At 38.6% G+C, this 23477-nt stretch overlaps 1 protein-coding gene and 1 long non-coding RNA gene across 11 annotated transcripts in view; one reads left to right on the forward strand and one right to left on the reverse strand.

The window, feature by feature from the left end:
- The first annotated feature begins 3516 nt into the window (after positions 1–3516).
- The window catches only part of Pik3c2g (phosphatidylinositol-4-phosphate 3-kinase catalytic subunit type 2 gamma), a 337297-nt gene continuing 317336 nt past the window's right edge, over positions 3517–23477 (forward strand). For 5 of the 9 annotated variants that reach the window (XM_031383727.1, XM_031383720.1, XM_031383726.1 and 2 more), the window contains exon 1: positions 22056–22170. The gene's annotated coding sequence lies outside the window, so the exon portion shown is untranslated. Of the gene's footprint in view, positions 3610–17246; positions 17321–22055; positions 22171–23477 lie in introns of those variants that run through there. The other 4 variants (XM_031383723.1, XM_031383725.1, XM_031383724.1 and 1 more) reach the window with 4 other exon arrangements.
- LOC116099746 overlaps positions 21930–23477 on the reverse strand; it is a 14714-nt gene continuing 13166 nt past the window's right edge. Inside the window, exon 4 of one of the 2 annotated variants that reach the window (XR_004122366.1) lies at positions 21930–22155. This is a non-coding gene — a long non-coding RNA (uncharacterized LOC116099746). Of the gene's footprint in view, positions 22160–23477 lie in introns of both variants that reach the window. The other variant, XR_004122367.1, reaches the window with a different exon arrangement.

Raw genomic sequence — 23477 nt, forward strand, 5'->3', positions numbered from 1 at the left:
TATGTATACATATACATACACACATGTACATGTGCATACACATATATAAAATATGCACATATATGTATAAATATATACACATACACATGTACATACTCATACACATACATATATATATAATGCATATATATAGGTACACATATACATGCATACATATACATACACACACACATATATATATATGCACATATCTGGCATACATGTACACACATACACACACATACACACAAATGCACTTGCACACATGCGTGTGCATGGAGCACAGCCATATCCAGTGGGTATAGCAAGAATCATGAAGCCAGCACAGCTGCTTGACACAGTTCTGGTAAAGCTGAGCTCATCGCTGCAATTACCGTCCTTCTATCCGTAACTTTTGGGTTTTGGTCTTGGTGTGTTGCATTTTTGGGGACTTTTCTGCATTATGATTCATTTTATGTCTTTTCCCAAGAAAAAATATGTCTGAGCCTTTATAGGAAATTCCTAAGATTAACTATCTGGCCATTACTTGGAAGTCTTCCTTATGCCCTGGGGATCATTAAGTACAGATAAGTAATGAGGCCATTACTCCAGGAATCTTCTTGGGGTATCCACCCTTGAGCAAACTCAAACAGTGTAATTGGTGCAGGGTAAACAGAGACAACTGACAAACTCTGACTGCCAGGAGAATAGGTTCAAAGGCCTTTTTAGAAAGGCTCAAAGATCTCTGAAGATGTTGTTTAAAGATAGGAAGTCTTATAGGATACGCCACCAGAGGGATAGAACTCAGTGAATATGAGAGATTGACTGTCTACTTTATAGTGTACACGATGAAACACAGAGTAAAAGAAGTGAGGCATTAGTATTTGCTATTCATAAGAAGACCAGTTCAGATATATTTGGTTTGTCTGTGGTGCTTTAAAACTGCAGACCCTGGTAGTCTAGAAGCCGGCTGTCATGTAGTATAAGTGTTTGCTTTGGAGGAGACATTGTTTAGGTTCTTTACATTGGACTTACAGGGCTGAAAATGAGAATAAAATCTGTTCTGTTTGTATTTTCTAATTGTGACTGACCTTGTAACCCTAGACATACAATGAAACGTCAAGCATGTATTCTGTGTCACTTGGCTCATCATTAGTCTGTCTGTTCTCTGGAAGCTGTGTAAATGAAGGGTCACCTGGTTGCTAGTCAGTCAGAGCAGCAGAAATGGCCTGAATGCTAGTCAGAGCCACAGAAGTGCTCTGAGTGCTGCAGAATTCCTCTGACCCTCACCTGACCCCTCCCTCTCCTGCAGACTCCTTATCTCCTCTGCCAGGCTGGCAACAAGGGCCCTGAGACCCTCAGCCAGGGAAAGCCCTGGCACACACACACGCACACACACACACACACACACACACACACACACACACACATATATGCATATACATACGTATACATACATATGTGCATTCACATATCCACATATGCATACACATATATACATATACATGCATGCACATACACACATGCATATACCTATACACATATGCACACATACACTTATACATACATACATACATATATATATATATATATGCATGCACACACCATGTGACCCTTGTGTTTAGTATGCAATCTCAGAGATACAATATGATTGTTTTGTCCTAAAATTTGTGTCTGAAAACCAAGTGGTCTAATTGCAGATGCAAGAAATGACATCATCTAACTTTCTATTTAAAACAAGCCATGAGAGGATAAATTACAGAAGTAGCACAACTGCCTCCTGATTTTCTTAATAAAAGGGTTACTAAAGTTCTAGTTAAGAACACATGTTAAGCAAGGACATCTATGACATTGAAGGGCATACTTCCGATGGGAACACAGTGAAAGGTTAATTGTGATGATGAATAGTTGCTATCAGACTTTTCTAACCATGATATTTCACTTTACCAAGGATAAATTGTTCCTGTTTACTCTGCCCTGCTTCCTTAGCCCACCTGTATACTGCATGCAGTCTTACCTTAATGCATGATAAGAGATTTACAGGTAAAAAATACTTCCAGGATTTGAGGTATTTCTTATGATAATTCCCCATTTAAAGATAAATAGCCCACAGAAATTTCCTGTTTCACTTACATGAATAATAAATGCTACAGGTAAGATCATCATCAATCCTCTGGGATCTGTAGACTTTTGTAGATGTACAACACTTCCCTGACATACGCAAGGCTCTGGTTCAATCCCCTCACTAAAGCCACAAAAGAAACAGACAAACATAAGGAAGAGAAATCTGGAATGTCACATAAACATAAGGGTGTTAGCATTTCTCATGGTGGGACCATATTCTCTTCAAGCCTGAGCTACCTACTACTCTCTAGGACTTCACTTCAAGAGGATACTGGAACTCAGTTCTACCCCACTCCTGACTACCCCTCCTCCTTAGCACTCCTCCTCCCTCCCCTTTCTCCTCACCTCCTCCCTCTCTCTACCTGTCTCCCCCACACTTTCTTCCTCTTTTTCTCCTACTCTGTGTTGCTGCCACTGCTCAGTTGCCTTGAAATTTATGAATTTCCAATCATGATGTTTTTTCCCTAGAGGCCCCACACAATGATTCCAAGAAACTATTGACTACATAAAACTCCTGAGACATTGAGGCAAAATAAGCATTGGCTCTTCAAACCATGGCTTACACCACATTGTGTTATGATAACAGAAAGCTAGCATGCTTATCTATTCATAAGAGAAGGAATGCACAAGAGTAGCACAATGTTGAAACACAAACATTGTAAATATCTTCTCACTGGCAGCTTTCAAAGTGAATATAATTTTGAAATTTCTATGATCTGCATTTGCAGCCAATAAATCACTCTTAGGAGGAACTGTAATAAAGTTAGACAAAAAGTTAATATAAAAATAAAGTAATAAAGTTAAAACAAAAGAGGAAGTGACAACAGACAGCATCCTACGGCCTACGGTCTGCTTTTGGCTGAGCTCCCCTTACTGGAGCCAAGAATGTATTGACCGGAGTTGCCTCAAAGTTTCCACACAGGGCTCAAAGTCAACAGCAAATATGCCCAGCCTACCCCATTGCAGTCTTTGAGAAATGTTCTTACTTGGGAGTTGTTTCTTTATAAATGTACTATGCTTTCTGAGGTGAAGAAAGTAATGTTTCTCATTTTCTAAACTTAAAATAAAAATGAACATGTTGGTTTGTAATCTTTTGGTGGACCAGACTTACAGACCCACCTCAGCCCCTGGCTCAGAGACCGCTGAGTTCTTCTCTTTATATGCTAAGAGGAGCAAGCCTGATTTAAGGAAGAAAGTACCTACCTTATGTCTATATTTCCAGCAACACGTCTCTGTATCCTACTGTTGGGAATCATGTGGCATAAAATCTTCATGGCACACAGAAGCTAACTCATTGTTAGGGTTGTGGCTACAACCTTGAATTCATCATGTCAGTACAAACCCTCCTTTTCTATATGGCCCTCCAGGCTGATGAAAACTAGATTCTTAAACAAGCCAAACCAGTCAGACAGGGACACTAGTTCCTAGCCAAAGCGTCAGCAAAACCTGTGATAGACTTGTGTTCTTTTCCATGAGTCCCGAAGAGTCGTGAAATCATGTGCAACTTCAGAGAGAGATTTGCTACAGGTAAGAGATTCAAATGAAATACTTCCTATCTTAAGCACACAGGAAGATAAATACAAATAATACAAATTTATTATTGCTTCAGACTGTTGACAGGTTGTGTCATGTTTCTGCTTTTTTTGTAATGGAGAACTGGCATGTAATTCTCCCTGAACTCAAAGGCTGATTCTTCCTGCTTTCCGTCGCTTCCCCCATACCTGTCGATCTCCTTCTCTAGCTCTCCTCCTTCTGCTCCCTTCCTGTCTCCTCTTCTTGCTCCTTCTCTCAATTCCATTGATATTACTTGTCTCCTAAATTATCTTAAGTCTATATTCCTGAGAATAGCAAGCTATGCTGAGTCCTGTCTGCTAATAGAGTTCCCTTCATATTCATACTTTCCAGTCAGTTTTATCCACAATGATACTGCAAAGAGAATTTATTGTTCAATAGAAGGAGTGCCCTAACAAACTGACAGAATATTGTACGGAGAAGAACGGTTTTAGTCTAGTTTCAGTCTGTCACTCCTGCTGGGATCTTGCTGTCTCTTGTTTTCCAGCTTCTTTTCTAGGAAACCACAGAGGACCTCCACTTGCTAATGCATGCCCTTTTCTCCCTTGTCTTAGCAAACACTTGCTTTTCTAATGCTTGGGATTAAAAAAAGAAGTGAGATATAACCCATTCCTTACAACTAACTTATATGTGGCGTATGTACAGTGCTCATTTTGGAATGAATTGCCAAATGCAAATTTGTCCAGGGTTAGAAGCCCTGGGAGAGAGGATGAACACATGCCACACCCACACACATTGGTAATAACACAATTCATAAAGGCTTTCTCAGTCCAACTCAACGTCTCATCCCATGACATGCTTCTTGTCCTCTGGCACATCCTTGCATTTTGGACAGCTAGGAAACAAGTCAGTAAAATGACCGTAATGTAACTGAACTGTGATTGAGCTCCGAAATGTAACTGAACTGTGATTGAGCTTGGAAAGAATAGGAGTTGGAGGGAAAGGGAGAGGGAGGGGGAAAGGGAGAGAGGGAAAATGGGGGAGTGAAAGGGCAAGTGAAGGGGGAAGCAAGAGAGGAAGAACGGGGAGAGAGAGGAGGAGAGGAGGAGGAGAATGGGGAGGGGAAGAGGGAAGGGGAAGAAGATAGAAGATCTTTATGCAGTGCTATAGAACAATGCTCACTGACTCACTGACTGTAAGTCCCCAGACCATGATTTCACAACTGCCATCATAACTGATTCCAGTTTTCATGAGGCACCCTTCCCTGATAAGCAAAAATTAATATAATTCTCGTGATGCTTAGAAAAGATGACAAGTCATTTCCTATCTATAAAACTTTTGCCTATTTCTAACTAAATTATTGCTTTTATTCTAAATTTATGGCCCAATGAAACAACGTGCAGATAGTCATGGCAAGAAGAATTTTAATTCATTTCTTATAAATATTTTCAGACTATCAGTCCTTAGCAATAATTCTTTTATGAGTAATATATGCAGTTAAGTCATTTTCATGATTTCTTTTTCTGCTGAATATTTAGTTTTCTGCCTTCTATTTTTAAGATTTATCTTTAGTTCCAGATTCAGGGTAGAAGTGTGTGTATCTCTGAACTTAGCCAAACAAAACTGTTTTCTCTTGGAAATTTTATTCCTAAATTTTTCAGCCTTACTTTGATTTCCCCCTTTGTGAATTGTGTAGGAATCTTTTTAACATTTAAGAACACATGAGTCATTTTTTTTTTACTACACCAGATTTAGCAAGAATAACCTCTTTACTAGCTTTGGATTATATTAATACTAGCCAAATGCACTGCCAGATTTTATAAGTAGTAATTGTCCTTGAAAACAAAGTATAATAACTAATCATTTGATACAATATCCACATATGGCCAGTACATCAAACTAATGAACTAAATTTGTCAAATTTTCTGTGTAGCTAATGATACTTTGCCTGATTTATCTATAGATCTAGGAAAATGGATTTATTGGTTCAACAAATGGTTGCCATTCATGTTTTGAGAATCTTAGCTTCAGGCCCACACCTAAAGTGCCAACACAGCAAAGAGTGTTCCCTTCTAGGTTCTACATGGTTTGCTGTAACTCTGTCTTCTCTATTTTAAATATAACTGTAGAAGCTCACTGCTATAACTTTTGTTACTAATTACCTAGGATATCTTTTTATGTTTTTAATTTTAAGAAACCTTTATGCTTTTCTTTCTGGTATATCCATTTCCACTTTGGTAAAAAGAAAATACAACTTAACAATCTGTAGATTGTATATGTTAAATGCATTTGCTTTACATTCATCTAATTGAAGCACATGTGTTTTTATTTCTTTATATATTGGTAATTTATATAAATATATACAGTATATAAGTAGTAATATATAAATTATTAATTATATGTTTGTTACATATTGTATAATCATTAATATTTTAATTATACTACATATGATTACATGATTACCACTAATTAATATGCTGTATGTTAGTGTTTATCTATTAAAATATGTAGTAATATATATTTTACTTCAGTTAACTTAAGAAATGATGAGGCACTTGACAAACACTGCTTACTTACATTAGATAATTCTTCCAGCTTGATTGACTTCTGTCTTCTTACAGAACTGTCAGAAAGGGAGATTGCTATCTCATATCTTAACATGCAGAAAGTAACATTCCCATCTAAAACCTTAGTATGAATGTGGTCTGCAAAAGCCTAAATCTATGACTTTGCTTCTTCCTGAACAATAAAAGGAATCCTGAACTGGATACCCCAGACCTAATGCACCTGGATATTACCTGTGATTTAATTTTGAAATCTAGTTATCTTGAGGACCGTTTTCCTTAGAGTCTATAAAAATGACATTCTCATCTCATAGGAGTGAAATAATGCTGTAAGCATTGGTTTAGTTCCCTTGTTGCTTTGTGTACAAGAAGGGCTTCTGTGTGTTCCTGTATGTCCATATGTGCCTATGGAGTCATTCTAGAAGATTCCCTAAAGAATTTAATAGAAAACTTTCCTTGATTTATATTTTGGCAGCTTGGGCTGTGGTTAAAACCATTCCTTAGTTACACACTGGCCATTTCCCACCTTCCCACAGGCTTCCAACTTCCTCTGTAGCTACACACAGAGGAAGATGTTATCATGAGTATTTTAATAAGTTTTATATTGGTTTTATACAAGAACATGGGAAAGTCTTACATGTGAGTAGCCACCCAAATACTACTTCACTTTGTACTATGCTCATTTCATGGAAAACTCTCAATTGATCTGACACACAGAGACACATACAAACACACAATCCTCCTTTTCTAGCTCATATACAGCATGCTAAATCATTCCCCTAACACCTTTATCATTTGGGGTAATTTTAGGCACCATACAGCAGTAAACCTTGGCTGTGACATTCAATCTTGTGTGAACTTTCCTGAGGAGACAAGAAGAACGTCTATGTTCTCTAGATAGAAAACCAATGAAAAATCTGCCCTAAATAAGATTTTTTGCATTAACTAATTAATTAATGTATATCCATATCACGGTTTCCCCTTTCCCCTCTTCTCCCAGTCCTTCTCTTTCAATTAACCTACCCCTCTTTCCCTCCCATTCTTCTCAGAGAAAAGGTTGTCTTCCATGGATATGAACTCACCTTGACCTATCAAATTGCAGTAGGACTAGGTGAAGCTTCTTCTATTGAGTCTAAACAAGGCAGCCCAGTGAGGGAAAAGAGATCCAAAGGCAGGCAACAGAGTCAGAGACTGCCCCTACTCCTGCTGTCAGGGATCCGACATGAAAGCCAAGCTGTACATCTGCTACATATGTGTAAGGGGCCTAGGTCCAGCCCACATGTGCTCTCTGGTTGGTGAGTCTCTGTCACGTGCTCTCTGGTTGGTGAGTCTCTGTGAGCCCCTGTGAGCCCAGTCTAGCTGATTCTGTAGACTTTCTTATGGTACACTTGACCTCTCTGACTCCTTCAATCCTTCCTCCCTCTCCTCCACAGAAGTCCCCAAGATCCACCTAAAGTTTGGCTGTGGGTCTATACATCTGCTCCAATCAGTTGCTGTGTAAAGACTCTCTGATGACAGTCATGCTAGGCTCCTGTCTGCAAGGATAGCAGACTAGCATTAACAGTGTCAGGATTAGGCTCTCAAATGACATGGGTCTCAAATGGGTCTCAAGCTGGCTCAGTCATTGGTTGACCGTTCTCCAAATTTCTGTTCCAACTTTATCCCTGCATATCTCTTAGGAAGGAAGAATTGTGGGCCTAACGTTTTGTGCCTGGTTTGGTGTCCCCATCCTCATCCCTCCTTTGGAAGTCTTGCCTGACTACTAAAGGTGGGTATTTCAGGTTCCATATCTCCAATTGCTAGGAATCTTAGCTAACATCACCCTCATAGATTCCTAGTAGTTTTCTTTGTCCTAGGTTTCTAGCTCATCCCAAAGATTCCCCTTCCAACTCTTCCAGTTCTCTCTCCCAGATCTCTCTCCCTCTGTTCTTTCCATGCTTAATCTCTCTTGTTCTCCTCCCGCCCCCACACTCTCCTGCTTTCCTCCCTCCATCCACCCCAAATGTCCATATTATTTTTTCTTAGTGAGATACAAGCATCTTCCTCTGAGTCCCTCTTATTACTTAGCTTCTTTGGGTCTGTGGATGGTTATCTTGCACTCTATGGCTAATACTAACTTATAAGGGAGTACATATCATGTTTGTCTTTCTGAGTCTGTGTTATCTCACTCAGTATACTTTTTTCTAGCTCTATCCATTTGCTTGCAAGTTTCTTGATGTCATTTTTTAAAATAGCTGAGTAATAGTCCATTGTGTAAATGTACCATATTTTCTGTATCCGTTCTTCAGTTGAGAGACATCTAGGCCATTTCTAGTTTCTTGCTATTATAAATAAAGCTGCTATGAACCTAGTTGAGTAAGTGTCCTTGTGGTATGGTGGAACATCTTCTGGGTATAGACCCAGGAGTGGTATAGCTAACTCTCGAGGTAGAGCTATTCCCAGTCATCTGAGAAACTACCAAATTGTTTTCCAGAATGGTTGTACCAGTTTGTACTCCTACCAGCAATAGAAGAGTGTTCCCTGTGCTCCACATCCTCAATGGCATGAAGCTGTATCTTAGCCATTCTGACAGGCATAAGATGTAATATTAGAGTGGCTTTGATTTGTATTTCCCTGATGACTAAGGATGTGCTTCCTAGCCATTAGACGTTCTTCTGTAAAGAATTCCCTGTTTAGAATGTATCTAACTTTTAATTGAGTTTTTTTGTTTGTTTGTTGATGTCAAATTTCTTGATTTCTTTATATATTTTAGATATCAGCCTTCTGTCAGATGTATGGTTGGTAAAATTTTTTCCCATTTTGTAGGGTGCTCTTTTGTCCTATTGACAGTGTCCTTTGCCTTACAGAAGCTTTGCAGTTTCATGAGGTCCCCTTTATTAATTGTTGATCTGAGTGCCTGAGATATAGGTGTTCTGTTCAGGAAGTTTTCTCCTATGCCAGTATGTTGAAGGCTATTCCCTGTTTTCTCATCTATCAGATTTAATGTACCATTTTTTGTGTTGAGGTATTTGGTCCACTTGGACTTGGATTTTATGCTGGGTGCAGATGTAGATCTATTTTCATTCTTCTACATGTAGAGATCCAGTTACACCAGCAACATTTGTTGAAGATAGTTTCTTTTTTCCAATGTATAGTCTTGGCTTCTTTGTAAAGAATTAACTGTCCATAGTTGCATGAGTTTACTTCTGAGTCTTTGACTCAATTCCATTGATCACCCTGTCTTTTTTTATGCCAATCCTATGAGATTTTCTTTTCCTATTGATCTGTAGAACAGCTTGATCTCAGAGATAATGATATCTCCAGAAGTTCTGTTATTTTACAGGAGTGTTTTAACTATCTTAGGTCTTTTGTTTCACCATGTGAAGTTGAGTATTATTCTTTCGACAATTCTCGAGTAAAGAATTGTTTTGGAATTTTGATGGGAATTGTGTTGAATCTCCAGATTGCTTTTGGTAAAATAGACATTTTTCTATATTAATCCTATAGATCCATCAGCATGGAATATCTTTCCATCTTCTGATACCTTCTTCAGTTTCTTTCTTCAAAGACTTCAAGTTCTTGTTATACAGGTCTTTCACTTGTTTGGTTAGAATTACAAGATGTTTTATATTATTTGCAGCTATTGTGAAGGACATTGTTTCCCTAATTTCTTTCTCAGCCCCTTTATCTTTTGTGTAAGGGAGGACTACTGATTATTTTTTAGTTAATTTCATATCCAGCCACTTTGCTGAAGGTGTGTGTGTCAGTTGTAGGAGTTCTCTGGTCAAATTTTTGGGTCACTTATTTATACTATCAAATCACCCTGCAAATAGAGATACTTTGACATCTTCCTTTCTAATCTACACCCCTTGATTTCCTTCAGTTGTCTTGTTGCTTTGGTTAAAACTTCAAGTGCTATATTTAATAGATTTTTAGTAGAGAACCTTGTCTTGTCCTTGATTTTAGTGGAACTTCTTTAAGTTTCTTTCCATTTCATTTGGTGTTGGCTATTAGCTTGCTGTATGTTGCTTTGATTGTTTAGGTATATGCCTTCTACCCCTGATCTCTCTACAATTTTTAACATGAAGGGGTGTTGTATTTTGTCAAAGGATTTTTCAGCATCTAATGAGATAATCATGCGACTTTTTCAGGTTTATATATCTGGAGGTTTAAGTTGCTGGATTTTGTATATTGAATCATCCCTCTATCCCTGGGATGAAGTCTACTTGATTATGGTAGATGATATTTTTGATAAGTTCCTGTATTTGGCTTGTGAGTATTTTTGCATCAATGTTCACAAGAGAAATTGGCCTGAAATTCTCTTTCTTTGTTGTCTGTATGTGGTTTAGTTATGAGGGTGACTGTGGCATCATAGAATGAGTTTGGCGATGTTTCTTCTGTTCCTATTTTGTGAAATAGTTTGAAGAGTGTTGGTATTAGCTCTTCTCTAAAAGTGGTAGAATTCTGCACTAAAGCCATCTGGCCCCGGCCTTTTTTTGGTAGGGAAATTTTAAGGAAAGCTTCTATTTCCTTAGGGGATATAGAGCTTTTAGGACTTTTTAAATAGTTTACCTAATATTGATTTAACTTTGGTAAGTGGTATCTATCAAGAAAAACATTTGTTGCATTTGGAATTTCCAATTTTGTGATGTAGAGGTTTTTATGTGAGACCTAAAGATTCCTTGGATTGTCTCAGTATCTTTATGTCCCCCCTTTCATTTCTGATTTTGTTAATTTGTATATTCCCTCTCTGCCTTTTGGTTAGTTTGGGTAAGAGTTTGTCTATATTGTTGATTTTCTCAAAGAGCCAGCACTTGGTTTCATTGATTTTTTTTTTGTATTGTTCTCTTTGTGTTTAATTTACTGACTTTGGCCCTGTGTTTGAATATTTCCTGCCATCTACTCTTCTTGGGTGTGTGTGTTTGCTCATTTTTTTCTAAGACCTTTGAGGTATACAGTTAAATTGCTAGCTTGGGATCTCTCCAACTTCTTTATGAAGGCACTTAGTGTTATCAACTTTCCTTTTAGCACTGCTTTCCTTGTGTCCCCTAAGTTTGGGTATGCTGTGCTTCTGTTTTCATTGAATTCTAGAAAGCCTTCCCTATCTCTTGAACACCCTTGGTTGAAAGTCTATTATATTCAATATTATAATGGCTACTCCAGCTTGGTTTTGCTTGGAAAATTATTTTCCAGCTTATTTACTCTGAAGTAGTATCTATTTTTGTTGCTGAGGTATAATTCTTGTGTACAGCAAAGTGATGGATCCTGTTTACCCATCCATTCTGTTAGCCTGTGTCTTTTTATTGGGGGAATTGAGTTCATTGATATTGAGAGCTATTAATGACCAATGATTGTTGATTCCTGTTATTTTGATGTTGACGGTGGTAGTGTATGCATGCACACATGTATTTTTGTTGGGGAGGATGGGTTTGTATGTCCCTTCTTTTGGTTTTGCTGTTGTGGAATTATTTATTTTCCTGGGTGTAATTAGCCTCCTTGGGCTGAGATTTCCTTTCTAGGACTGGATTTGTGGATAGATATTGTCTAAATTTGGTTATGTGTTATAAGTGCCTATAAACATACAAGAAGCTTATAGAACTCCAAATAGACTGGAACAGAAAAGAAAATCCTCCTGCCACACAATAACCAAAACACTAAATATACAGAACAAAGAAAGAATATTAAAAGCTGCAAGGGAAAAAGGCCTAGCAACAACATATGTGTTAATATGTTGTTTTCTCTCCACTCAGGATAATTTAAGAGTAGACTGGGCTAGCATCTGTGGTCCCTGTTGCCAGAGACCATCTGCCTAGGCCCTTCTGGCTTTTAGAGTCTCTGTTGAGCAGTCAGATGAAATTCTCATAGGTCTTCCTTTATATGTTACTAGGCCTTTTTCCCTTGCAGCTTTTAATATTCTTTCTTTGTTCTGTATATTTGGTGTTTTGGTTATTGTGTGGCAAGAAGATTTTCTTTTATGTTCCAATCTATTTGGAGATCTGTAGGCTTCTTGTATGTTTATAGCAGTTCTCCCTTTTGGGTTGGGAAGTTTCTCTTCTATGATTTATTGAAAATATTTTGTGAGCCTTGGAAATAAGAACTTTCCCCCTTCTATTCCTATTACTCTTGGTTTTGTCTTTTCATAATGACCCAGACTTAATGGATATTTATATCAGGAACTTTTTAGGTTTAACATTTTCTTTGACTGATGTATCAGTTTAATCTACACCTGAGATTCTCTCTCCATCTCCTGCATTCTGTTGGTGATGCTTGCATTTGTGTTCCTGTTCTCTTCCCTGGATTCTTTTCCATCTCTGGGATTCCCTCAGTTTATATTTTCTTTATTGCTTCTATTTCCATTTTCAGATCTTGAATACTTTTATTCATTTCCTTCACCTGTTTGATTATATTTTCCTGTATTTCCTTCAGGAATTTATTCATTTCCTCTTTAAAGGCCTCTATCATCTTGCTATGATTAGATTTAAGGTCATTTTCTTATGCTTCAGCTGTGTTAGGGCTTGCCATATTAGGATCGTTGGATTTTAGTGGTGCCATGTTGCCCTGGCTCTTGTTGTTTGTGTTCTTAAGCTGTCCTTTAGCCATCTGGTTTCCCTGGTATCCACAGGGAAACCTTTAGGACTGCAGTCAAAGTTGTGGGCCGGAAAATGCACTGCAGAGGACAGAGCAGAGTTTGTTAATGGTGGGTATTCCCTAAGGGGATCTGCCAAGCTTGGGTCATAAGTAGGTCATGGTCCTACTTAGTTGTCCCTTGTACGAGTAGGCCCCTGGGAATGCAAGCAGAGTAATGAGCCAGAAAATGGAGATCAGGGGACAGGGTGCAGCTCACTACTGCTGGGTGCCCCAGGGCAATTGGGGTGGAGGAGGTTTCACCTGGATATCTCTGGTGCCAGTAGCCATTCAGGGATGTGAGCCAGAAAATGGACCTCAGAGGACAGGGTGGAGTTCACTGCTTCTGGGCTTGCCCAAGGGAGACCAGGTAGGCAGGGCCTAAATGAGGTTATTTTACTCAAGCAACAACTCCTAAGTAAGTGCGGGCATGAGAGACACCACTGAGAATCCTTGCTTCACTTAGAGTTCTGTTCTTAAACCACAGCTATAATGTGTCCTCTGAAATTACATCTTTTTCTTCAACTACTGTCTTTATAACACTTGCCAATAATATATGTATATGAATCTTTTACTTAAATAAATGGTAAAATAGTAGTACCACTATTCTCCTTTCTGATTATTAAATGGAAATCTTTGCATGAATTTCAATTTTAGTTTAAATAATATCAGATTTTTCAACTCATTAATAGTGTGCATGCATATGTATGTGGGGGGATACATGTATGTGTATGCATGCAGGGGTGTATAGGTGTACATGTGTATGGAGGCATATGTGTGTGTGATGGCATGTATTTATGTGTGCATGCGTGTATATGTATGCATTCATGTGTGTGCATATAAGTATGTGTCCATGCATGTGTGTATATGTGTGCATGTGTGTGTCTGTGTGTGTGTCTGTCTGTCTGTGTATGTCTGTGTGTGTGTGTGTGTGTGTGTGTCTGTGTGTGTGTATGTGTCTGTGTGTGTGTGTGTCTGTGTGTGTGTCTGTGTGTGTGTGTGTGTCTGTGTGTGTGTGTCTGTGTCTGTGTACATATAGACTAAAGGTTGATGTCCGGTGTCTTCCTCTATCACTTTCCTCCTTATGTTTTGAGGCAGGATCTCTTACTTCTCAAATAATCAAAACACCAAATGCACTAAACAAAGAAAGAATTTTAAAAGCAGTAAGGGAAAAAAGGCAAGTAACATATACAGGCAGGCCTATCAGAATTACGGCAGATTTCTCACCAGAGACTATGAAAGCTAGAAGATCCTGGGCAGATGTCATACAGACCCTACAAGAACACAAATGCCAGCCCAGACTACTATACCCAGCAAAACTCTCAATTACCATAGATGGAGAAAACAAGATATTCCATGACAAAACAAAATTTACACAATATCTTTCCACAAATCCAGCTCTACAAAGGATAATAGATGAAAAACATCAACATAAGGAGAAAAACTACATCCTAGAAGAAGCAAGAAGGTTATCTTTCAACAAATCCACACAAACCTAATTCCACCTTTTACAACAAAAACAACAGGAAGTGTCCTGGGACTCAGCCTTTTGCACACACCTTGAATTATTGTGACTGGAATGCAGACATGCCCTTAGGACATACCTTTAGTCCCAAACAGTAAAGATAAATTTAGTTTGTAGAAGGAAGCATCCATGATTGAAAGTGATGCCTAATTAAGTGGCAGATGAAGTGATTGCCAAAGACCAACTTTGGCACTAGAGGATAAACTGAGGCAGGCAGCCAATGAGGGGTCAGTGTTGAGAGCAGCTGATTCGGGAGGATCCCGATACCTACAGGGGCTGCAGCAGTTAGAGAAGAGAAGGGGGGGAAGTAAAACACCCACATACACAGAGAATGGTTGAAGCAGGTGCAAGCTCCAGCAACAATACCTGAAAACAGTCAAGCATTATTATTTTGAGTGCCAGAGATGTGGCCCAGTGAGGGGCTGGAAGCCCCCTTAGAGCTCTCATATAACTCTTAGATTAAGGGGGGAATGTGAGGGCAGCAAGCAGAGCAGAACTCTATAATAGCATAAAGTCCTCAGGACCCGTCATCCTTGGGACAGTGCCACACCAAGGCTTACCAATGTAACAGGTAGGTGGCATTCCATGAGTTCTAAAGTCAGGTGTAGTTCTTCCTGCATTGCCTTTGGCATGTGATGAACCAGAGAAAGATGTTACAAAAGAGGATATGCCCATCTCATTAGAAGAGAGAGGAAAGGGAAGCCACGTGAAAGACCAGCACGGAGAGAAGAAACGGAGGCAGTTTTACTGGAGAGTTTTACAGAGACAGGTTGCAGAGAGAACAAGCTAGACGCAGATAAAGAGAGGAAGAACCAGACACGATTAGAGCAGATTGTTAAGCATTAGTGTGAAGCCAAGAGGAACAAAATGTCAGAAGCCAGGAAAGAAGCAAGAAGAAGTCAGTTAGCATAGAGAGGAGTTTTGAGCCAGCAAAGCTGTGTTGACCAGCCAGCCAGAGTTCAGAAAGAACTAATAACAGTGAGCTTATTCAGCAGTAGGTCGCAGAGGCTGAAAACATTCAAGGCCTAGATTAGATTGTGCAAAGGCTAGACACTTCCAGGACTAGGCCTAGGTTATCAGAGAAGTCAGCCTAGGAAACGAAAATTATATCAGACCAATAAAAGTTACATTTACCTGGCAAGGCAGTGCTGGTACACAGCTTTAATCTCAGCACTCAGGAGGCACAAGTGTCTACAGAGTGAGTTCCAGGACAGCCAGGGCTACACAGAGAAACCCTGCCTGTCTCAAGAAACAAAACCAACCAAAACCATGTTTACCAGCAGAACTGTGAAACTTTTTCCTAATGATAAAGCAGTAAAGCTGGGCACCCTGCAAAGCTGGGCACCCTGCAAAGCTGGGCACCCTGCAAAGCTGGGCACCCTGCAAAGCTGGGCACCCTGCAAAGCTGGGCACCCTGACTCGGCTCCCTTGCCTTTTGACACCAAAGTGATTGAGCATTCTTCTCATTTCTAAGTGTGTGTGTACCACTATTTGAGTGTGGACATGATAGGCATGTTTAGAGCTATGTTTTTATCTGCACTGTTTTCCATCTCTAGGGTTTTTTTTTTTATTTACTTCTTGAAGCTTCTTGGTTAAAACATTGATCTCTCTCTTAAAATTATAGCATTACATTTTATTCACGGCCATCTCCTGTTCCTTCTCTACTGCTGCACTAATCTTTTAATTTTTTTATGATAAAACCCATACCCATGCTTCATAAGTTATTAATTTAATTAATATTTAAGTCCAATATTATATTTTGAATTTTTGATACTTATCTCATTATGTTCCATTTTACAATTTTCTTTTATAACTTACATTTTAATTTCAATGATATTTTGTAGTTTATGTTATACCTTATTTAATAAAATTTATTGTTTCTTAATTTTCAAAGAATACATAGCTAAAGTTTTATGCTATTTACTCAAGCAAGTATTTTTAGGTCTAATATTTTCTTTCTGTCTCTGTGTGCGTGTATGTGTGTGGATTGGTATAACTGTACAAGTCCATCTTTGCATGTGTTCCTGCATACTTACACACGTGCAAGTATGCACGCCTGTGAGTGTATGTGTGTGTAGATGTGTGAGTGTGAGTGTGAGTGATTTTGTTTTGAGACATAGTCTCACATGAAAGTCTGACCATCTAAGAACACACTGTGTAAAGCAGGCTGGTTTCAAAATTACAGTGTCTACTTTCTCCTCTTCCCAAATATTAGGATTACATACTGAGCCATGAAGCCTGGCAGGCAATACATTCTTAACAATCAAATCACTTCTTTTTTTAAGAGAAAATATGTATTTTGGCTCACAGCTTGAATATTCCAAAGGGCTCTGAGCCCCTGGGGAGTACATTGGATGACAGTGGCTTAAGGCAGTTGAAATGAAACTCACTTTACTTCCTAAAAAGTATATATGCATCTGTGATGACATTTTCTCTAATTATTCATGCACTGTGAATGACCATCTTCTTCATCAATTACCCATATTATTTGTAGCTCATTCTGTTTCTTTTTGTTATTTTTATCTGCCTAGCTTTTGTTAGACCAGCTCTCCAACATTTTAAGTATGAAAAACTGAAAATGAAAATATCTTTCATCTATTTTCTTTGTCACTAGCCATAACTTACTTTCTTTCTGAGTTCTGGGCTTCCCTTTAATTGTTTTCTTTTGTCCAGCTAATTGGCTTGAGCAGATAAGCTTACTCTATGTAACTAAAAACAATACAGGTTTGTCTTGGCAGGACTAGCCCTGTTCTGCACTCTCCATTTCTATACTAAAAATTTATCTCCCTTCCCAGAAGGTGCAAACTAAATAATAGGCAACCATTGACACTGTGTACTTTGCATTAATGCAAATTTTAGTCATAAAAAGGATACAAGAAGGGGTTGCTGGCTGCCACTGAAGGAGGCGGCAGTCTGCATGATAACAGGTACAGAAACTGACCAGATCTTACCCTTCCCAGTGTGTGAGGCAGCCACCGTGAGCAAGCTGTAGGCCTCCCAGCGTTTCAGGCCTGAAATTCCTTCAGATAATCAAGTAAGTTCTAGCCAGTGTAGTATATGCACATCGTGTGTGTGTGTGTGTGTCTGCACATGTATGTAATGCATGTATGTGTGTGGGAGTATGTGTTTCTTCCATTTCTATCTGATCTATTCTGACTTAACATATGGTAAAAAGTGGGTTGACAAAAGGCTTGCCAGTCTTTGCAGCCACTGATGCTAAACTATAAATGGAGTCTGGCTTCTTCACTAGAAGACTTTTGATGAATTGCATTATATTAATAGGCATATGACATTCTAAAGAAATCATGTCACATCTAAGGATTATGACAGGGAGCTAGACTTTGCAAGTTGTTTTATGAGTTTATTAAGCTGTCCCCTTGTGTTCTTCCTTCAAATTTTATTCTAATTCATTGGGAAGACATACTATATTCTACAAAGAAATTCTGTGTCCTATAAATCACTTTTATTAGTAAAATAAAATTCTGCCTAAAAATGGTAAAGTGGCTAATATATTCACGTTATTACCGATTTTTGTTGTAGTCACCCTCTGAGATTTCTCTGAGATCTTTCATGCTGGCACTAAATCTGTCATCATGTCTTTGTATCTTGAATGAATTATTGATAACATAAGCTTATTAGCATTTTGAACACTTAACTGACCTAGAAATTCAAGAATATTTGGTGAAGAGGCAGGCACATGTCCAGCCACTAGGACAGTGATTGAAGCTGTAAGTTGTGACAATCTTCTTCCCCTCCCGTGCCTTTGTGGACTCAGCACAAAGATGTTCTGTGCCTGTAAGATGTGCACGGCCACACAGCACTTCTCACCCACTGTACTGCTCCATGAGGTTAATGTATGAGATAAAGCTGTTTATCAATTTGATTCCAGACCCATATTCAAGCTCCTCCAAAAATAAGAATAACACTGAATTCTTTTTCCCCCACTTTCATCCTCAGGCAAATATTTATAGTGAGGAGAACCTTTAATAAAGATGGAAATTTTTCTATGATATATTAATATTTAAAAGTAATGCTACAGCCAGACAGAAACAAATATGAATACAGGATATACATGTGCAGGTGCAGACATGGGTGCGCACACACACATGTACATATGTACACACAAATGCACACACAGACACACATGTGCACATGCATACACACGTGTAAATACTCTTTGTGTTTTAAGGAAAGTATAGAAAGTCATGGGACAGCTGTGACTCAATGAGGAAGAACCTCTTTCAGTTAATGTCATCCTTTAACCCTTCAGTACATTCTTTGCTCACAAACACTATGGTATATCCCAGCTTATCTCTTGCAATATTTGCCCTGATATCAGTCTATCTCCTGAGCAATACAGATTTTACTTTTTGAAAATAATATTTCAATTAAATTTATGTATTGATCATGTGTATGGTGTATACGTATATACATGTGAATGCGTGCATGCACACCACAGCAAGGGTGTGGAAGTCAGAGGACAACCTGTGCAAGTCTGTTCTGTCTTTATACTATGTAAGTCATGGGGATTGAACTCAGGCCCTCAGCCTTGGCAGCCACTGCTGAACCATCTCATGGCCCCTGACCCTGTGTCTAGATATTAACGATTCTCACTCCTGCTGCTGTGTTTCCTATTTGTAGTGCTTTTTATATCCTATTTAAGGAAAATGAAGGATAGGTACCTCTTTAACTGCATAATTCACCATGATAAGTTCAGGTCTAATCTTTCCCTTCAGAGAATATTAACTCTCATGGGTATGAGGGATTCTAAAACCATTTGGTAGTTTTATCTGATACCACATAAAAAATATGAGTATAACAACAACAAATAAGATCATTCACAATTATTAAAGGCTTCAAAATGGTAAAGTCTTTATTTCCCCCACTAAATGAATCTCAGTTGTATTAACAGTGTCAGAGAGGGCAGGAGTATTGAACCATGGTTAAAATATCTAAGCACCTGAGTTGTCTAAAAACACACAGATGAATTTAGTGTTCATGGCTGTGCTTTGCATGTGTGTATTGTGTCTGATAAGACCTCAGACTTCATCTATTAAAATTTATTTCCTACTGTGAGTTATTTATTATACAGGTATAAAATTGATCTGACTGTGGTGTTGAAAGAAGAACCTCTAGAAAGTGAAGATTAAATGTTTTTATCTTGATTCCTGATGGATTTAGGTTAAAGACACACATCCATGTGTGCACGCACACACACACACACACACACACACACACACACAACTTTTCTTATCCTCTTTTGCTGTAGGACTTTCCCTGAGGGAAGACCATCACCAGATACAGGCCTGATATCTCACATTTGCCAAAATATGAGACAATATCAATTCTCTATTCCTGTAGCGTCCAAAACTGTACCAGAGCTATCTCTAACAGCGGAGGAGCTTGCATCCGCCTAGCTGTATTTACTCTGACGTATCAGTCATTTTGGTTGTCCTAAAGTCATTCCACAGGAGTTTATAAATAACATGTCTTCCATAGCCATGACAGTGTGGGGAGATTTAATTATCCTTTTAGATTCTAGGTCGGTTTTCTTCTCTTAAATATATCATATATCAGATCCCCATTTCTTGCACATTGTATTGCTGTCAACATCTGAAGACACTAATTCTCCTAGGGTGTTTTAAACGGTGTTGGTGTTTTTTACTCTGTAACTCATCACCTGGGGCAGCTTGCTGTTGACAGGTTGATATTCCTCCATTTGCCCCAGCCTTCTCCTCCTGAGCTTTACACCTCCTCTATCTCATCAGTTTCCCACTCCCGTGTGTCCTCCGCCACAATTTTCCTTGTGGCTTTGCAAAATCAACACCATCTGATTGCAAAACAACTGTTTCCACTATGTTTCAATCCTGTCTAGAATTTTATATTCTTGAAGCAATACTGGTTGAGTCTTCGTTCACTAACCCTCTTGCTTACACAAGTGGTTTTCATGTAAAAGAAATCTCTGAACATCAAACAAATTGTTGAAAATAATTCCCAAGTTCCCTCATCTATTACAAGGAGATTTGATAACCTAAGTATGAGGGGATGATGCCTCTGCCTGCTTGTTGTCCATATGGGAAAGTTGCTTCAACTGCTCCAAGCTCTCCTTGTCCTGAGATTATCTCTGGGACAGGTTTGTCTGACAATAGGTAAAGTATTGTTGGTTCTTTCCAAAGTCCTGTTTGGTTGTGCTTAAGCAGTTGCAACAAGTGTCTGTCTCTAGAGCTCTCAGGATGCAGCTGTGCTCCCTGGCTCCCAGCTGGCCGAGAAAAGGCATCCTGCTAGATCATGGCCCAGAGCCTATACAGAAGAGCTGAAGGCTATCTTTCTATTGCTAGTTCACTGATAAGACATACCCAAGAAATAGAGTTAATTACTGTCCCAACAGTATGCACAAATAAGATATTGAAGCCAGTTTTCCATGGCATGTGCTAAATTCTCTCTGAAGTGTTAAGCCTGATATACAATAACACATCTAATAGATAAGCCTCAAATGAGCTCCTAAATTTTACTGTTTTAGGACAAATAAGCTTTCCAGTATTATCTCCACCTCCCCTCCCAAATGGAAAGGTGACCACAACTGTAACCCTAGCATACTAAGCTTCATTATAAATTTGAGCTATGCACTCTTGGAAGGCAGTTCACATTATCTTTTTTTAAAAAATACTCTATTGTATGTGTATTATTTGACCTAAAATATTTGAAAACTGATCCTGAATGAGTTAATGTAAAAGTTGAGAAGGACTGTATGAAGAGATGAATTGATTTATTTGAGTCAAGTCAGTATCTTGTAAAAATAGTAACAGCTGGAAATCAAAGAAGCTTTTAGGAGTCCAAGTGGAAGGGAGGTCTCTGGAGGACCAACCATGATCCAGAAAATGTGGGATTTGTGAAAATGAGGATGAATACGTACGCCCACTCCCTTTTGCCTTCACTTGAGTGAAAACACCAGGAAATCTTGCAAAACTTAACATATTATTCAGTTTCTAATAAAAAATCTAAATGTAAGATGAAATGAAGAATGCATATTATATAAATATTAAGAATGTTGTAACTATATAATATATAACAAATAGAGATAACATACTCCAGATGGCAATGGAGAAGATGAGAGTCTAGAAGGTTAAAGTCAGAATGTTTCGATTGCATCAGGTGATGCCTACACAAACTCAGTGCAGCAGATAAAAGGCTTCAGAATTCCATATCAATCTTCCATCTCCAGGTCTATCCAGAAACAGTGTTATCTGTGATGGGTACATTTTTTCCTGCATCGTTCTGAAAATACAGACGGATTAAGTGTCTTCGAGTTGCCCTGTGCTAGGAAAATCCCTATCTGCTTTATCTTCTGCTTATTAGCATTCTATAAACATGGTGTGTTTTCTATGTTTACAGTTCATGTAAACCCAAGATCACTTTTATTTAATCCCATTATTTAGTTTCTGTCTTGCCTTCTATATTTTGCACAGTTAAGCAACACATACACCCAAAGCATTTGAGGCCAAGGACTGACATTCTTAGAGAGGTCCATTTTATTCCATGTAGTCTTGAGAACATATCACCTGTGTTCTGATTCTAAACGCTAGCGCTGCTAAGCTAGGGTTGGCGCCATCTTAGACGCGGGGGATAGAGGGAGCAGCCAGGCACTATTTTTTGAATACTGCTTTATTTGATCTCTGATTTCTCACTGATGCCAGGTAATTACTTAGCTCTCCAGAAGTTTGACCTCTCTCTAGCAGCATGAGGTGAACAGTGTTCTAAGGAGAAGCCATCACCACACTTCTTGCCGTAGGATACACAGGAGTGGGTCGTCAGCAGAGGAAGACCTGTAGATCAGGTTGCTGAAGTCAAAGGTTCATCTGCCGTAAAATTCTGGCTTTGTGACAGGTAAATCAAAAAGGATTGAAACAAATCACAGCTGTTACCAGAGCAAGGAATTTTTTTAAATGTCACTTCTTGAAAAGGAATATATATCTACGTCAAACATGTTAGAAGAAAACGTAAATAATATTTTAATTTGATTTATGTTTATATATTTATAAAATAAAAAGTACTTGACATTTTATTAATTTTATGTGTATGAGTGTTTGCCTGCATGCATGTCTGCTGGACGTGTGCATTCAGTGTTTTTGGGGGCCAGGAGAGGGTGCTAGACACCCCATTACTAGAACTACAGACAGTTGTGAGGGGCTATGTGGGTTTCTAGAACTGAACCTTGGTCCTCTACAGGAGCAGTCAGTGCTGACAACCTCTGAGCCATCTCTCCAAATTTTGTTTAATTTTCCCTTTAGTACCTTATTACATATACCTTTCAAAAATATTTCTTGAAAATCCTTCTAAAGCTGTCAATCTCTTATCTGAGTGTGTAGAGCAATATAAAAATAATTCATTAATTAAATTATTTTTTAAAATTTTTAATGTAAATATAATGAAAGCAAATTTTCATTATAGAAATGAGTAATGGGGAAATGAGTCTGACAGTTGATCAGCACCATTATTTATTCTTTTAAAATAGTTTTTTGTTTTTAATAAAACCTTATATTTTTTCCACTTGCGGTGTTAAGTCTCACAAATGGCCATTTAGAAATAAAGCATTGGTTTTAGCTCACAGTTCAGAGTCCATCATGATTGGGGGTCGAGGCAAAAGGCACTTGAGGCAACACTTGCCACACCCCTTCCACAGAGAACAATGGAAGGATAAATGGGTCACACCACATTCACAAGCAACAATGGAAGGATAAATAGATTCTGTTCCTTGGATCCCTTTCTCCAGTGGCAAAGTTCAATAATGTATTTATAGCATGACACCGCCCACAGTAGGTGGGTGGTCCTCTTCAATTAGCATAACCAAGGTAATCTTCCAGAAGCATCCTCAGAGGCCAGAAAATTCTCCTTCAATTGATTGAGGAGATTTAGTGCTAACCTTAATGAACATCCTAAGTAAATGATCATCATTTACTTAGGTCAGAGGGATGATTCTCAAGCCTGGCTATCTCATGGCCTTCTCTCATTCCTTGGTTTTTCTATTGTTTAATTTGCAGACCCATTTGTGTCGCCAATACAAATGAACTTTGTGATAGGTGAAGTGGCATTCTGGGTACTAAGGGATAAGGAAAGCAAAAGAGCTGATGGGAAGAGAGAACAGGGAAGTGTCCCATGGAATGATGGGAAGAGAGAACAGGGAAGTGTCCCAT

The sequence above is a fragment of the Mastomys coucha genome, unplaced genomic scaffold, assembly GCF_008632895.1.
Source record: "Mastomys coucha isolate ucsf_1 unplaced genomic scaffold, UCSF_Mcou_1 pScaffold20, whole genome shotgun sequence".
NCBI classification, from domain to species: domain Eukaryota; kingdom Metazoa; phylum Chordata; class Mammalia; order Rodentia; family Muridae; genus Mastomys; species Mastomys coucha.